This window comes from Anoplopoma fimbria, chromosome 23, assembly GCF_027596085.1.
Source record: "Anoplopoma fimbria isolate UVic2021 breed Golden Eagle Sablefish chromosome 23, Afim_UVic_2022, whole genome shotgun sequence".
NCBI lineage: Eukaryota > Metazoa > Chordata > Actinopteri > Perciformes > Anoplopomatidae > Anoplopoma > Anoplopoma fimbria.
The window spans coordinates 2461708-2480591 of NC_072471.1; the positions used below are offsets into that span (position 1 = coordinate 2461708).

The 18884-nt window shown below is 38.0% G+C and overlaps 1 protein-coding gene across 1 annotated transcript in view; it reads right to left on the reverse strand.

Annotated features, from left to right (window-relative positions):
- Positions 1–18884, reverse strand: part of plxnb2a.1 (plexin b2a, tandem duplicate 1) — a 161651-nt gene that overhangs the window by 90172 nt on the left and 52595 nt on the right. The window contains 1 exon segment of the mRNA XM_054625014.1: positions 5024–5076. The gene's annotated coding sequence lies outside the window, so the exon portion shown is untranslated.

Below are 18884 nucleotides of genomic sequence, written 5' to 3' on the forward strand. Positions count from 1 at the left end.
ATGTTCACCATCTGTGCTTTTGTGTGTTTGTGTGTGTGTGTGTGTGTGTGTTTGTGTGTGTTTATGTGTGTGTTTATGTGTGTGTGTGTGTTTGTGCAAAGACAAAAATGGAGTCCAGTCAAACCCACGCACCTCACATTTCATGCAGTCATACATTTCTGGGACTAAATCCAAACACAACAGTCAGACGGCACACACACACACACACACACACACACACACACACACACACACACACACACACACACACACACACACACACACACACACACACACACACACACACACACACACACACACACACACACACACACACACACACACACACACACACACACACACAGGAAACCTTCAGCAGCAGCAGACAGGGTGAGTTAAGTGATGAAATGATGAAGAAGATTAATAGAAAAGTGGAAAAAGAGAAGACTTGATGAAAGCTCTCTTTCTTATAGTTTTGTTTTCTGAACTTGTGGTGAAATCAATCTCTCACTACAGTTTGACCGATGCTGTTTGGAGAGGGTCAGTATTGATATTTTCTGGACTGAATCTGCTGAGAACTCGTGTTTTGTACCGAGGTTCAACATTTAAAGAGCAAACAGTGTTTCTAAGCTGTAGTTTTCCCTCACATTAATTCAATGATTGTACCCAAGACAGGTTTTTTGCAGAAACAAGACTTTTCTTAGGCAAAAAGAAAGTCTCAAGTCAGTCAAGATAAGTCCAAGACAAATATTAAGTCTTGTCAAAGCAATCTCATGTCAATAAAGATGAGTTCAAGTCTTTCCAAATCTCTCAAGTCAAACCCAAAGTCTTGTCAAAACGACTCCAAAGTAAAGCGTCTAATCAAGTCCAAAGTCATTAGGGACAAATCTTAAGTCAAGCCCCAAGTTAGCAAAGAAAAGCCCAAATAATTTTTTTTTTAAAAAATCAAGATTTGTCAAAGCATGTCCAAAGTAAATCAAGTCCAAGTCTTATCTAAACAAGTCCTGAGTAAAGTCTCCAGTCAAGTTGCAAGTCAGTTTATACAAGACAAATATCAAGTCTTGTTTAAGCCATCCTCAACTCAATAGAGACAAGTTCAAGTCTTGCCAGAACAGGTCTCCTACGACAAGCCCAAAGTCTTGTCTGAACAAGTCTCAAGTCCCCATTTAGGCAAGTCAAGTCCAACATCAAATATCAACTCTCAAACCAATCAAGATGTGTCCATGTGAAGTCTCACGTCTTGGCAAAACAACTCTAAACAACTCCAAGTTAGTTCAGACAAGCCCAATTTTTAAATCAAGTCTTGCTGGAGCAATTCCAAAGTAAAAAAAGACAAGTTTAAGTATTTTCTAAACAAAGTGAAGTAAAGCTAAATGGAGTCAAAATGTGTCATTGAGAATTGTAGCAGTTTAATGTCTGTGCATATCAAGAGTACATGAGAATATAAAGAAAGGCTGTTAGTGTACTGATGCAAAAAAGACTCTAGCGTCTGGCATTAGAGATGCACAAGTCAAAAGCAAGTCCCGAGTCAGTCAAGACAAGTCCAAGTCAAATATTAGGTCTTTTCCAAACAATCCCATGTCAATTGAGAAAAATTCAAGTCTTTATCAGAAAATGTCTCTCAGCCAAGCCCGAAGTCTCGTCTAAACAAGTCGCAAGCTAAGCCTCAACTCTAGTCCCAAGTATGTTCAGACAAGTCAAATATGAAGTCTTTCAAAGCAAGTCGAGACATGTCAATGTCAAGTTTAATGTCTTTTCAAAAATCAAAGGTCAAGCTCCACAACCTCGAGGTTTAGTGAGAGTCCAGTCCTCACGTTGGTAACTTCAGCCTGAATCATGTCCAAGTCCCAATTCTCAAATTTACTGGCCTGCGAGTTTATATTGAAGTTTTGGGGTTTAGTTTTAGTATTATATTTCAGATTTCTAAACAAGAGTTGTAATTAAAGTTGAGGTTAATCTAGACAAAGAAACCCATTTGAGCTTATACGACTGGGGTTTGCAATATTTCTTCAGGAGGAAAGACATGAAAAAGCTGCTGACAATAAAAAGCTAAAGCCAGCCGGGGGAAAAAATCGGCCCTAGACTGTACACCTCAAATATGAGAGAAGGATAAATGATTTGAACGTGAGAAATGAATATCTAAAAACACCCACGCACACAAACACACCCTTGTATTTGCTTTGGTAAGATTTGAGTGACAACGTACAAGCTCCCATGGAAGGCTGAGAAAATGAAGCCGTTTAAGGGAACAGGAACTATTAAAAACACACATATTGTTTAACACAACAGAGGGGAATGAGAAATTGAAAACATGGAGGCAAGAGTGAAACCGTGATGGATGGAAGACAGAAGGGGAAGTGGAGGAAACACACACTTTAGTGACACACTATAATGTGAGTTGGCAGACAGAAGAAGATAATAGAAACCAGTCATTCAGATCAGTTTTCATCTGGGTCCAGTAAAAGTTTCTGAAGGGCCACAGCAACATATCTGGACTGCTGATTCTACTAATTAACATGTTTAAACTTGTCAACTTTAATATAAACGGTTTTATGTAATATTCAATAAATTAAAAAAAAGAATCTCTGCAGGATGGAAAAGCCTCTGAAACAAAGTTCTACTGAGAAATGAAGACATGCAAAAGGTTCTGACGAGGATTAAGACCTGTCAAATCAACCCCCATGTCAATAAAGACAAGTTCAAGTCTTGCCAGAACAAGTCTCTCAATTCAAGCCCCAAGTCTTGTCTTTACAAGTGCCAAGTTAGTCAAGACAAACCCAAATGTAGTATTAAATATTGTCCAAGACAGTAAGTAAATCAATGCAAGTCCAAACTTGTCTGAAATCAACTTCCCCACCCTTAAAGGTTAATGAGAGTCAAGTCACAAGTCTTAATAAGCTAAATGCAGGTCAGTTTTAAGTCTTTTATGTTGCCTTGGCTGCAGAAATTCAGTCGCCAAAACCACTGCTTTCTAGTCAAAAAGCAACGGTGTTGTAACCTCTCTTCAACCCAACTGACTCACGGTGATTACTAACTAATATTGTCCATCAAACGCCCTTCCAAGGAAAAGATCTTTGTTTTAAATTCTAGTGGCAATCCCAAAGTTTCCAAAGAAACAATTTGGAGAAGTGATGCACCAGAATATTTACATTTGAACGGATGGTGAAGCCATAAAAGAACTTTGCGTCTTTGGTTTGAGTATTTCAATCAGTGTGAACATCAAAATAGCTTTAACAACCTACTTAAAAGAGTAACTTCACCCAGTTTAATAATGCGGCTTGCCATGCAGACTGGTGCTATTGACATGTTTTGTTCCCCATCAGTGGTGTTTTGTGGCACTATGTACCAAGCTACATCAAAGCTGGGTGTGTTCACGAGCCCAGCAGACCAAAACCTGACCACACCCAGCTTTCTACCCACAGAGGACAATGAAGCCGTGCTTTCACTCTTTCACAATCTGGTGTGGACTTATCCTCACAGGAAAACTGTATGATAAGGAGGTAAAAAGTCTCTACACAAAGATGTAAAGAAAAACAAAGGATGTACTAACAACACCATACAACAGAAAACCCCAAAAGTTTATTTCAGTGCTTGGTAACAAAACGTCTAGATGAAGAGCCAATGAAAAAGGGGATTATAAGAAACAAGCAACAAGTTCATTCACGCAGATTGTTGCATTTCATTCTGGGGAATTGGTGCTTACCCCCTTTTTATTGTATTTTTATACACTAGTGCAATGAACGTTGGGACGTCCGTTCGGAAAAGGCAGATTGCTTGGCACCTGAAAAGTGCTTCTTTAGGCCCGCTAATTGTAGGAAGTAAAGAGGAGTTTGGGTTTGAAGTTAGTACATCAAGCATCTAGCAGCAAAAGTGAAATGTAGTCAATAAGTATGTCTTGCTAAGGAAATATTTTCGACTCGTCCGCAAAGCCCTGAAGCTCCGACCCCGATGCTACACAGAGCTACGTTTGTTTGTTTGTTTAGCAATATTGAATGTGTCACGTGTCAGAACTGCACCAACTTTAACACTGCGCTTCCTTGAGTCCCCAGCTATACACCCGCCAAGTGTGAAGTAGATCGGATGAACAGTTCTTGAGATATGTGGAGGACACACTTACATTCAGACAGACATATTTTGTTGACTTATAGTTAGATGTGAACAAGCACCTAAATAAATGGGGCTCAAAATTGCTACTGTATTTTCACCGTGTCCTCAGGTCCTGTTAGGTTGAAATATGAGACCCAAAACAATGCTGGAAGTCACCCAGAATCCCGTTGGAGGAGAAAATATGGACGCAAGATCAGACATGTCGTTTAGAATCTGTCCTGAAGACCTTGTAATGTGTGTTTGTGTATAAACAAAAGGTCTTATTGTAATCCCTCATGCTCTCAAGGTTGACATCTACTTAACTTGGAGCTCCTGTTTGTGTGTGTTTTCTCTCATTCTACCTTTTATGAGGACCAGTTTGAGTTTTAGATCATGAAGTGAGGACATTCACACTTTTTCAAAAAGGGCTTTAAGGGTAAAGTAGTGCCGTTTGGCTAATTGTTCTTATTCCCTTGTTTCTTTGTCTTGAAACCAGTTTTTTTTTTTTGTTGCCTGCTGTTATCTTCTTGCCACAGAAGTAGAAGAATATAATGTTGGTTGTATTTTTGTGCATTAAAGCTTCAGAGTTCAAATAAAAGCGAAACCCAACACAATAAGAGAGAGAGAGAGGGGTTTGTGTAGTGTCAGTAATTGGCTGATATGTGAGAACACACGGCCCGAAGCCTCCAATTAACCCCTTCAACCCAGACCCCTCTGCTCCACCGCACGCACACATGCTCAAAAAAACCACACAAGCAGCCGGAGCCGCCAAAACAAACAGCCAATGGCGTTCACGGGAACCCGCAATGCGTTCTAATGACGGCAGGGAAAGATGATACGAGTAGTATGTGAAAAGAGCGAAAGAGAAAGTAGTTCAACAAAACAAAAACTAGAAGTATATATTTAAAAAGGAAAGATTTCAGAATAAAAGTCAGAGTAAACTGACATTCGTCCTTACCTGTTCAGCGTTCAGGCCTGTTGATCTCTGAGGACATCAAACGCCTCACTCTTCTAAAAGAAACACACAGAAAAAACAAAGTGTAAAGTACAAGAACCTCAAAAATATACTCAAGTACTTTGGTAAATGTAATTAGCAACATTTCACCACTGGTTTTGGGTAAATTTCTGATGTGTTTGTGGACCATGTGGTCATCTGATATCTCAAAAACAGCTTGAAGGAATTGACGACTGGCCCGAGGGTTGCTCTCGGATTACAGGTCAAAACAAGGTGACATGTTTGTGAGTGATTAGCTAGATTAAGAGGGAATGCTTTGTGTTTTGGTGGAAATCTGGGAAATCTTTATATTTTCATATACATTTCTGAGGTAGTACTTTAAAGCAACACACAATTTACTTGTGATATTGTGAATATTAGTACAGAATCCAGTCTGCTATAGAACCTGCTGTGGATCAAAGTGAACGCCAGGCTGTTGGTCACAGAACAGTGACGGCAATGTTAATTAAACGCAATTAATTCACAAAAGAACTGCCAAAAAATCTTGTATTATCTATCTGGGAGAAAAGCATATTGCCGCCTGGAATAATAACAAAAAACTGGAGCTCTGCCCGAGTTTAAATAAACCCCCTTCATCAGGGCATGAATTAAACTAAAGGCATTTTAATTTGTGATAATAAGAGTAGAGAGCCTCAGTTTTCTCTCTCATAATGATAACGTTCATGCTCATAGGCTCTAAAATAAAGGGACTTTTTCAGTGAGGAGATAAAGGAGGAATCAATTTGGAGGAGTAATCTTCATAATGAGACGACCAAACACACAAAAAGCTACAGACACAGATCGCATAATGAACAAAAAGCCGCCGTGGATCTAATGTTGATGAATAATGCTGCAGTGATAAAGTGCACAGGTACTTTCATTTTCACTTCATCTGTGGTAGAATAAGTATTCAGATTCTTTACATAAGTACAATTACTAATATCACTCTGAGAAAATACTCTACTGCAAGTAAAAGTATTGATTGATCAGTAAAATATTTTACTGTCATATCTGATGTTTCTGCTGCATTAATGTGTATGTTGCTTTGTGATTTATTTATATCCTGTAGGCTAGTTTAATCTACATCAATGCATCATATTCTATAAAATCATCATATGTTTGTAGCATCGCTGTCCTGTGAGAAGCTCGTATCTCTAAAAAGAACAGTTTTCAGCTCTGTGTTTTCCAGCTGATCCAAGAGGCTTTTTAAAGAGTTTATTTATATGAAGAAGTAGGAGGATTTTCTCAAAACATCCTTCAGTTTATCACAAACATTCAACATCACAACCATGTCTTTGACAGAATTACCAACCTATACAGCTAAACTGATCTCTCAATGGCGATTCAATGGGGAAAGTATTTTCTCCTGGATGATGGTCATCATTCTTAACAGTTTTAAACTATTCTAAACAGGTGATTAATTCAAATTGAGACAAACCAAAGCAAAAAAAAGGCTTTAAAACTATTTAGCTAGGTTTAGTTAGAAAAATATAGCATGGTTTGACTCTAAATTATTAATAAATTGAAACAAAATCTCTGTCAAACTTTGCTATTTCAAGGCCACAAACTTCCTTGGTTCAAACGGGACACGAGCAGCAGTCTCCTGGGTGAAAGTCCTGTGTGTTAGAAACGTCTTTGTGATACGCCAAAAGCAAATTAATCCACGACAAATACTTTTCCCTCGATCATAATTCACAATTAAGTTTTGTTGTATGGGAGAATAGTTTTAGGAGACTGGACTGAAAAATAGAGACATCCGGAGAAACATGTTTTTACCTGGACAAGAAACTGCAATCTGAAAAGTAACTAAAGCTGTCAGAGAAATGTAACGCAGTCAAAACCACAATATTTTGCTTTGAGATGTAGTGGAGTAAAAGTTTAAAGTGGCATGAAAATGGGAAAACCAAAGTAAAGTACAACTACTTTAAGTTTGCACTGAAGTTCAGCACTTGAGTACAATGTACTTAGTTACTTTCCACCACTGTTGAACTCAGACGCGACTCTCCTCTCCTGCAGAAACACAAATGAATGTCGCCTTTCACTTCGCATTGAAACAAGCAGCAAAGCAGCTAGTGAGGCGAGACTGTGTGTGTGTGTGTGTGTGTGTGTGTGTGTGTGTGTGTGTGTGTGTGTGTGTGTGTGTGTGTGTGTGTGGTGAAGTTTGTTTGGCAGCACTTCTGACAGTGTTGAGGCCCTCTGTGCTATCCAACAGAATGGCCCAGTCTGTCTCCACTCTATCTCAAAGAAACATATGCTTCTGGATAGCAGAGCGTTACTGGTTCGTGTGTGTGTGTGTGTGTGTGTGTGTGTGTGTGTGTGTGTGTGTGTGTGTGTGTGTGTGTGTGTGTGTGTGTGTGTGTGTGTTTGGTTGTTTTTCACGTGAGTGTGCGTCCATATGTTCAAGCATCTAACATCCAACATCTAAACATCCAGATGGCGAAGCATCAGTCGACACAATGTTTCCTTCCATCATCAGGAAGTAGCTTAAAAAAACGTAAAAGGACAATGAATATTCATCATGTGGGCTTTAGGGAGCGACCGCTTGACAATCATGGGGCACTTATGATATATAACGGGAAAAAAAAATTTAAATCCCCAAATACCAGTGAAGATGGGAATAAGAAAAACTTTGGTTTAAATTACACAAAAGGGATTAAATTTAATTTGAGAGGAAGCAACGGTTACAGTTTTGTAGAAAAACAGATTAATTTAGTTTTAAAGTATTTATCAGATGGATTCATGTGGCGGAAAAGTACGTATTCAGATCCTTTACTTAAGTAAAAGTACTAAAACCACTTTGTTAAAAGTAAAATTCTTTCCTTCCATATTTAATTTGTTAACACTATTATAAATCATATCATTAGATTCAACGTATATCCTTAAAAAAAGTAATATTTTCCTTCAAAAGTCCAGTAACTGCTGCTAATTTCTGAATACAGTCTTTTCAAAACAAAATTCCGTCTTCACAGGAAATAATTAAGTTAAGTTTAGTCAACAAAACTACTAGTTAGTTTTACAAAAAGATCGTTGTTTGGATAAAAAATATTAAGTACGGAAGCCAACGTTGACTTACACACGACACTAACACCGGTCTCCTGTGTGAAAGTCCTGTGTCTAACCAGTTTTTTCCTGTGAACACGGAAGTTTATTTTGAAATAACAGTGACAGGGGACAGTTAGACCCCGCACTGCTGTTCATTACATTTCTGTAACTAGCAATCAGGAATTAGCAAGCTGTACACTAGTTAGCTTTCTAATGCCACCATGCTTTAATGCTTCACTTGTTACAGAAAATGAAATCCTCTGGAGACAGGGATGTCCTTTCCTTCGCTGTGACAAGCGGTGAAGCTCATTTTGATCCATTAACTAATGGATACATTCATTATGAATTAATCTGCTCATTATTCTTTTCATTAATCGATTTTTTGTTTAGTAACATTTTTTGAAAATAGTGAGAAATGGCGTCAGAATAACCCCAAAACCGTTCACAATGTTTGTAAAGTCCAAACCTCAACATTATTATAAGTTAAGAGGAGGAGAGTCACTTTCTAACAAGAAAAATAATATAAGGATTCAAAGATTTCCATGAGTTTCACTATATTTTCTGAGGGTTACTGTGCATTCTTCTCTCAACTCAACCTCCACCGACCTTTTTCATTTCCACTCTGCTTCTCTTCAACAACTGGCTGTGAATCACTAAATGGCAAGACAAGTCAAAAAGATTTAGATTTGAAGAATAAACTTTTTTAAACCACTTTTGGCACTTTTCCATGTATTATTAATATGATTTATATAATAAATCCAGATTTTTTTGGTTTAATTTATATAAAAAAAGAGGCAGACGGAGGACGGAGACACTCAGCAGGTCCAGATTGGAGGCGGGAACGCCCTCTGCTCTCTGTCTGACCTCTACGCCAGGAAAACACAAACACACACACACACACTGTCTCTGTCACACACACACACACACACACACCATGAGTCATGTGTCATGTGCCAAGAGAGGCGCTGGAACAACAGCAGTTACGTCCAGAGACAAAGACCCAGTGCTTCATTTATTTGCATTAAAATGCAGAGACTGGAACACAAAGTCAAGAGGGACAAACAGCGATGACGAAAGAGATTCATCCTTAAAAGCTGAAGGGTTTGGATGGTCGCTGCATTTCGATTTAATATTGTTTGAAGGAAATGGTTTCTTTAGGGATTGTTCTCTGCACGGCCTCTACGGGAAACTCAAAGAGAGAAGCCAGAAATAGTTGTGAGCTGTGTTAACATTTGCGAGAATCCCCATGCAAGTTTTATTTTGAAATGTTTGTCTATTTTGCTTCCATAACTTCTTTCAGACTAGTGGAAAAAAAAACATCCAAAATACACATTTAGGTGTTTATTTAACTACTTTGTCTTTTTGCGTCTGTAGATTTCTCCTAAATCCAACAAAAGTTACCATTACATAATGCCTAATTTGCATAATTAAACATAACATTTAAAAAAACTTGTAATACAAAAATAATTAACTTAATGTCAGTAATCAACTGGTGACGTTTCATGGTGATATCTATTAGTTATTAAAATAAATAAAATCCATAAGCAGTAAATAAACATTTCATACTTTGTTTAAAACACACAACAATGAAGTTGTAAGCAGATATAAGTTGTTAATTATGTAACCTATGAGTGGAAGCTGCTGTATAGACAGATAATGAATGATAATATAGTAAAACAGGTGTAATAATATTAAACATGTCTCCATGGGTGACGTTTTAGTTGTCAATAAACAGCTGCTCACAACTACATTATAGCGTGTTATAACCATTTATTAAACGTGTAATAATGTCATGATATAAATCCTAAACATTGATTAACTGAACAACTGCTTGATCTATAAAATGTTGGATAACAGTGAACAAAGTCACTGTTATTTGTCATTTGTTTTCCTAAAGCTCAGTCACGTCTTCAAACATCTTGTTTTGTCTGAACAGCAACAGAAATGCTCAAAATATAAGCAATTGGAGAAAAGCACCAACATTCTCATTAATTTCTGCCCTTTTTTTGCTTGAAAATGACCAAAAACACACATTTCTGCCAAACAAGTCACTATGAAACACATTAAAACTAAAAATGTAATGTTTCTTTTTTAAACTCAAGTGGAATTTAGTGATGGTTGAAGTCTTTTCAACCACAAATGTCTGCACTGTGCTCCCCATTAGTGATTTTAAAGCAGAGTGACAAACACAGATGATGTTTTTCTTGAGACTGTGATGTGTGATTTGCAGTGAAGAGTCGCTCCAGCTGATGTTTATAAAAACCCAAATGTGAACTCACAAGTTCTGCTAGAAGGATGAAATTACAGCTGAAATCACATTTTTCCACAGAAAACCTTTCAAACACAGAATTCATTTATGAAAAAACACGCCGGCCCCCCCCTTATACATCTCGACACACTTACCTACGTGGACGCGTTGATTGCGAGTTTCACACTCATGCTCGCTTTCACACACACTTGACAACAACCTTTAGCGACAAATGCATCAGTGAGCCTCGAATGCTTCAGCTGCACATGTGTGGGAGTCGTGACGGGGTTTATGTTCAGGTCAGCAAACCTGGTGGCATTCTTGGTGAGTTCCAGTAGGAAGAGCTCAGGTGTAAATAACGACATTAATGATGCATTCTGGGTCCTGGTTTTGTGCATGATGGATCAATGTCTGGGTCAGTGGAATAGCAGTGAAAGAGTCTCTCGTAGAGCCGAACCCACTGAGAATCAACAAAAATATATTTTCAGCTTCTTTAATTCACAGCTCTGGTTCTCTGGCTGCTTTCTCACGGCTTTCATCAACCACAAAGTTGTTAATTGTGTTAATGTTGTCATTTTGAACATGCATGCATACGTTTTTTTTTATTTTTAAGGCTCCACTAGGCCTGCAACCGACGATTATTTCCTTTGTCGATTAATCTGCCGACCAGTTTCTCGATTAGTCAATTCATCTTTTGGTCTATAAAATGCCAAGAATAGTAAAAAAAAAACGTCTATCAGTTCTCAGTCTTGTTGTTGACATCTTTAGTTGTTTTGTTTTGTCAGACAAACTGTGTATAACCCCAAAATATTCAGTTTACAATTAAAAAGCAGCAAATTCACAAACTGGAGAAGATGCAACCAGAGAAAAGAAATGACGTTAATGTTCTAAAATCACATTATGTTTCACATAACGTCTGTCTGAATATACCTGTATTCACACTTCGCCTGAAATGCTTCGTTAAGCTTCTGTCTCTTTAAGACCTCCTCCTGAAAAAGACCAGTCTGCTCCGATTGGCTTGCGGGAAAAATATGTTGCATCTTGCAAATGTATCTCTCAAGTCGTTGGAGGTTTATACGTATTAGCCTGCATGTGAGCCACATCTGATAGGCTTGTTGAATTGAATGTTTTCGGATTAAAGCAGCCCCCAAAAAAACTGAGCGGGTTGTTTTATTGCAGAGTTCGTGGAATGCACTGAAAAAGAGTTTTTCGTAATTTGACCCCTTTAAATTATAATAGTTGACAAAACGTTGAACATTAAGTCTAAGGTCCAGCCCTGTTTGAACCATAAAGATGAGCATCTAAAGGAAAATATGGTAGAGATGAAACACAGTAAAGAGGCAGAAAGAGACTAAAACAGAGGAGGATAAAAAAGGAGAAAGAAAGAAGGAAGATAAAAAACAAAAAAGATAAATGTGTGTTCAAGTACCATGAAGAAGATAAGCTATTCTGTAAATATGGATAATTAATGTTAAAACAACGCCACTGCTAAAACTACTGCATTATAAGTCCTTTTTAAACAGTGTAAATGACCGTGTACATGTGTGCATTAGTGTGTGTGTGTGTGTGTGTGTGTGTGGAGGATTATTTGTGTAGGATTTTAAGCAATTAGGACAGGAAACAGAGGCGTTGCTGCTTTGGCTTCCCTGTGGAATTAAGTTATGCACCGTCAACACACACACACACACACACACACACACACACACACACACACACACACACACACACACACACACACACACACACACACACACACACACACACACACACACACACACACACACACACACACACACACACACACACAATGAGCAAATTCCCACACTGACTGACAACACGGTCTCAGCTGTGAAACATCAAATACACACACACACAAATACACTTAAAAAACACACCCTCAACTTCCTCTTGACCCATTTCCCAAACACAACACACCACCGCTCTGTTTTCATCCCTCCATCCCCTCTTTCTCCTCTCTCTCCTCTCTCTCCTCGTCAAAGCAGACCAGACCACTTCTGCTTTGTGTCACACACACACACACACACACACACACACACACACACACACACACACACACACACACACACACACACACACACACACACACACACACACACACACACACACACACACACACACACACACACACACACACACACACGATTAATTAGTTTGTTTATGAGGCCAAATGCATGCAGGGTAAAATGCTCCTCTAAACTGCACTCAGTCTTTTATGTAACTTGTGTAACGTACAGTGGCCCAGAGGGCTCAAACTAATTCAGAAAAACACAAGCAGATGATGAAACACTTTCACCAATTTGACAACACATGTGCTGCAACCAGAGAAGCTCACATCACAATGGAAACCGTTTCCAGGGGACAATAAAAAGTGTCGCACGTTTGGGTTGTATTTGAAATTCTACAGTAAACATGCTATTAAACACGCCAACACATTACGAGAGATCTTTTCGTGGGTACAAAAATGGAGTATGTCAGAACTGCATAGTATTTCTGGGGAAATATTACAGTATGCAAACACTGGACACTATGTCTGCATACATATCCCACAATGCAACGCAACGTTGCTAGACATGATATATTTTCTAAATTAGTTAGGGTCAAAAATCATCGTTTGGTCACATGATTTGGCACGGGTTGCCATGGTTACGCAGTAATATCTGAATCATGCCAGCAGTGCAGTTCAATATGGCCAAAATCGATCGAGATACAAGTTATTTCATATCTCATTTACGATATGACAATTTAGGATGTTTTCTGGTAATCCAATAAATAGTCTATATAAAATAACAATATGGTTTTGTGAATTAAATACTTGACAAAGTAAAAAAGGACTTTAATCAACAAATTTAGTGTAAAATAATCAGATTATCTGTGAATGTTTAGTTAGTGTGTGCTTGTAAGACGTCGTTGTGTATCACGACATCTCGATATATTAATCCATTGAAAGACGATAAAATATCACATTGCATTTTTGCATTTCTATCTCATCAAACAAGAAAGAAAGAAGTGTTTGAACCTGATCATATTCCAGGATAACTTTTCTTACTTGATGCCAAAAGTATTGAGGTTCAACCTTCAGCCCTATTCTTTATTGTGAAGTAAAACTATGTGGTGCAGTGCAACCTTTTTGTAAAAATGTAATTAATGTTCTTTACAGTAGAAGCAATTTGTCAAATAAATAAGAAAACACTCCCTCGTGAAGGTTTGAGGAATGAAGAGGAGATGAAATGAGGAAGGGAAAACAAGGAGGAGGGAGGGAAGGAAGGAGAGGAGAGGAGAGATAAATAAGAGTGGGAGTTGAAAAGCTCTGCAGCAGTTTGTTTAACAATCTGACAGGAAATGTTGAATCTGTGCGCTCTGATCAAGGCCAGCGAGACGGACCGGTTCCGTGGAAACTAAATAAATCCAACGTTGGAGGAGGAATCTCTTTGTTTACAGAGAAATGTTTGCAGAGAGGTTAGAGACAGAAGGCGGATACACCACCAAAATATAAAGGCATTTAATAAAAAAACCTCCTGCTCTTTACCTCCCTTTTCTCCACCAATATCTCACCTCCATCTACTCCCAATTCTCTCTCCGTGAAAACTCATGTGTAAGGATTTATGACGGGACATTATCCGGCAACAAGTGTGGTGATATTCCTTTATTTCCCCGGAGAAGGTTGACTGAACACATACCTGCCTCCACAGTCAGTTAATTCCTCACATCCATAACCGGGAGACGCCAAATACAACCACGCTCCTCCCATCCTGTTGGGCATTTAGAGTCCCATCATCCCTTAATTATCTTCTGTATTCATTGGAATAGTTTGGTCTATAAAATGTCCAAAACATTCAGAAATGTCATGTTTTAGTTTGACAAACAGACAAAAACCCAAAAGATGTTAAAGTCAAACTGATATAAAACAGATAAAAAAGAAACAAATCTCCATATTTAAGAAGATTGAGCCACAGATTTATCAAAACAGTAGCCAACACAGAAGCACCACAAGAGATGGGCTCATAAGTCCAAAAGCGAGGAGAAAACCAAACAGAAAACAACTAATCAACTAAAGAAATCTTAGAACCGGTAAGTCGACCGAACAACTAAGAGGTTGCAGCCCTAAGAGTCTTATCATCTCTTGATTAATCGATTATTCATTCGGTCTATACATTTTAGAAATGTCTTGTTTTTGTTTGACCAACATACAGAAACCCAAAAGATATTAAAGTCAAACTGATATAAAAACAGAGAAAAGAAACAAATCTCTGTATTTAAGAAGATGGAGCCAGATCATTTTTGGTGTTTTTGCTTGATGAATGACTAATAAGTTATCAAAACAGTTGGCAATTTATTTGTCTAATATTATCCTAATGGATTAAATGAATACTTCTCTGAGCTCTTGACGTTCTCACATTGTTTAAGATAGTTTGCACTCGTATCCTTAAAGCCACAAAGCTAGCAGGAATAAAAACGATCGAATGTGGTTGAGTCACATCACGCATCTCCTTTCTCGTGCTCTTCTAACTTAGATCTGCCTACAAACTAGTCAATAGGTAGAATTGGGAGGAAATCATGGTGGATCACGGTCGTATTAACTACATTAAATCCCCCAAAAGCCACATGGGTTAGAGGGTAAAACTCCAGCTGCTTGGGTTTGATTTTTTCTTAATCTCAGACATCTTTTTCTTAAGGGTGAATACAATCCCTCACACATCTCTCACCCACCCAGTCTCTCTCCACAAAGCTTAATCGAGCAGAAATACGATACACAAAAAAAATAATGTATTCCCAAACACACAATGGGAAAAAAACTCCTGTCAAAAGACTCTGGCACACACCCAAAGCAGCAGCAGTGAGAATCAGAAGTCTGCAACAGAAAATGAAATGCCAAGCCCGGCTAAGGACATAATGAAAAAAGCTATTATCAGCATGAGCTTTCATCAGCACCGCATTCAACCATGTTCAATGCAAACTGATTCTCCCATCTCATGCTGTACCCATCTGAATGCTGGGATACAATAAAGGAGGTGAGATAAGAGACAGAGATCACATTTTTATATATATATATATATATATATATATATATATATATATATATATATTCAGAACCAGTTGAAGAAGTGCATCAGCACATTTACAGACGAGCGTTTTCATTAAAGACACACGACGGTCACATTGGCCGTCACAGAGGCCAACATAATCAACCGCCATTGTAGGAATTGGACATATTCGACTCATTAGAAGACTACTTTTCTATAAATACACTTTCTTTACCTCCTCTTTACTTCTCTCAGCTTCTCTCATTCTCCTGCTTTGTCTATTTCTTGATGTATTTATTCTCTATCCATCCGCCACCTCCAGCATTACTGTGTCTGAATTCAAATATAGACGCTTCATACAATATTCTATTAGCTATTGAATTATGTATAATATGATACAATATTCAAGATTTATCCAGTATATATATTGAGGTATAATGAGGATGGGCTGAAGTCAGGTTTGTCAAGTTTGCACCTTCAAACTGCAATAGAATCTGAGATGTCATGTGAGTCTCGTTTGCTGATATATTTGTAGATACTCATCAGGTAATGGGAAAACAAATAGAGATTGATATCATTATTCATATACAGCTCTGCAAACTGCAACACTGAATATTTCAAAAGACTTAAATGTTTATTTCAGGTAATTCAAATGTCTGTCTCATTTTCATGGCCGTATAGTTTCTGTGGGATATGATGACATTATACTCAACACAGTACAAGTTTTGGTCTTTATACAAGATGTTAAGTTTCTACATCAATAAATTCAAAAACATGGAAGGAATTATACTGGAAAAGTAAAGTTCTTCCACAAAAACTAGAATCTAAAGGGGTCTATATGTCGTTTGCGTGATCGCTGTGACAGGAAGCTACTTCGAATGTGTTGTGTGATGTTCTTTTCTGCCACGAAAGAGATCAAATTTAGCCAAGAATTAGCCGTATTCAACATGTCATAATTAGAGCTGAAACATGCTAACTAAATGTGAGATTTGAGTTTTAAAGGCAGTATTTATTTCTTACTTTTACAGAAGAAAGACTATCTTTGGACTGAAAAGACAATTGTAAAACGTCTAAACGTCGAAGATCCAGAAACATGATGTTATTTAGTTCGTATAGTTTTGTATCTCTTTCAGTCTTTGTTGTTGTAATGTCCACAGACTTCTGTAACTGTTTTGATGAGTAGACAGTAACAATAACTATGAGAAATAATGGTGTAAAGGAATAGTAGAGTCTTCACCTTTCTGGGCTTCATATGGTTCCAGAAAAAAGTTTTCCATCTAATGGCTCTAAGGATGTGCAAAACAGATTCCTCCACGGGAGGATCATCCAGAAAATGCTTTGTTTGGCAATAGTTTAGGAAAAAAATAGTGTTTGGATTTCCATGAGCACACGAATGGATACGAGACACTTTGATAATGCTGCACCACGATTTTCAGAAAGGTACAAGACAATTTATAACCTTTTTTTGCCGTCTTCATTTGGCCTCCGTCAAAGTCAGTTTGCATCGATTTGCTTTCATTTTCCACCATTCGATAGAAACCTTTTCTTGGACCATAGAGAGCCTGTAGGAAGGTAAGAACTATCTACATTTTATGTTGTTTTTTGGTGGACACGCTCTAAATCCCCCTGTGATTAGGGCTTAGAATGAATTCAGACGACCCTTTGGATTTCATCCACTTCTGTCAGTTCAACAAAGAGCAATCTCTTTCATCCATCTCTGCTGCAGACGCATCATTTCCACCATGCTAAAATGTAGCCGTCCAATCTTTGTACAAACCACACAATCACTCCTGCAGGGAAAATTCGGAGCACATAGGAAATTGAAAATGCTTTCTGGTTAATTGAGGGCTGTGCCAACATGAAAGCTCTGTGGTAGAATAAAGGGATATTGGAGGTTATACAACGGTGAACGTGCATGTGAATGTTATTACTTGTGCTGGATCTCAGTGTTTGGAGCATGTTCGACTTGTATTTTAGGATTGTTGCATTTTATTATTATTATAATACATTTTTATAACATCTATCATCCACAATCCACGCTTTTTGACAAAAGCTCAAAAATCGAATTCATTCACTAGAAATCATTACTGAAGTTGGAAGATGTGAGGATCCAACCAGAAGAAACTAATGTACAGTTGATGATGTGGAGGAGCTTTTGAATTGCGTGCAGTCTGCCTCTAAATGTGCAATAATTCAGTTGAAGTCTTCTCTTTCTGCTGGACCAAATAATCCATCCACACAAGTGTGCATGTTCACAAAATGACAACCCAAAGCTGCGATGCTCAATCTGCATCTGAGCCTTTAGAAAGAAGACTTTTCTGGAGCAGGAAAGGAAACGCTGTCAGTAATACCGACAGTCCCTGTCCTCCAGTGTGGAAGGGGAGTTCTCAGTTTTTGGAGCCGGCCTTCACAGCTGCAGCTCCCCTCTGAGACACACAAACACCCACACAGACATAAAGATGCAAACACACTGAACTTCTCCCTACAAAATACACCAGAGTTTTCCTGCACAGCTCCCACAGGAAAGTGGGAGAATGTGTGTGTTTTTGTGTGTGCACTGAAGGTTTAAGAAGTTTTTCTTAAAACTTGTTTCTTAGTTGAATAAAGAAAATACATATGAAGATATATACAGTAGAAGTGGTTTGGATGGAAAATAACATTTCATTTTATGATTTATAATGATGGGCTTAATTTAGGTGGGCTTAGAAGAACTAATGACCATATCCACTTCTCATATATTCAATACTTTTTAAATAAGTATCTATATTATCTTTATAATTCAACCAGAAAAAAACTAAAATGGACCAAAAATAATCTCATAATAAACTTGGTTTCCCCTCATCCAACAACCAAAGGGTGCTTTCATGCATAACCAGTTTGGTTCAGTAAAAACCAGGCGGCAACATTCAGGTCTGAAAAGTGAAGCCGATGCTGAAGTGTCTTAAAGCTGCATTCTCTCTAATGTCCATCAGGGGGCGACTCCTCTGGTTGTGTATAAGTCTATGAGAAAATGACTCTACTTCTCACTTGATTTATAACCTCAGTAAACATCGTCACCTCAAACAGTGTGTCATCTGCATAGAATATATCAAATTGTTTATGATGTTTAATTTTCTCAAATTGAAACAGAAAACAGAAAAATCTGGGTACATTTTAATCAAAAGTCCAAACTGTACATGAATGCTTTCACGACTTGGACTGGGTATTCTTTGAAAAGGAAACGGCAGATATATACACACTGTTAATTATTAATATCCAGCCTGTGATTGTTCTAAAGAATGTTTGTCAAAAACGTCAGCACAGATCCAAAAACACTTTGTTTTTACAGCTGAACTACTTCCTGTATCAGTGATATTATCAGACATGCTTTCCTGTTTGCTCTTTATCAGCCTCCCATGTGTTTACACTCATGCACATACACACCCACGCGCACACACACACACACTCGCACGCACACACACTTCCCACTAGAGAAATAACGTGTGTTTATATG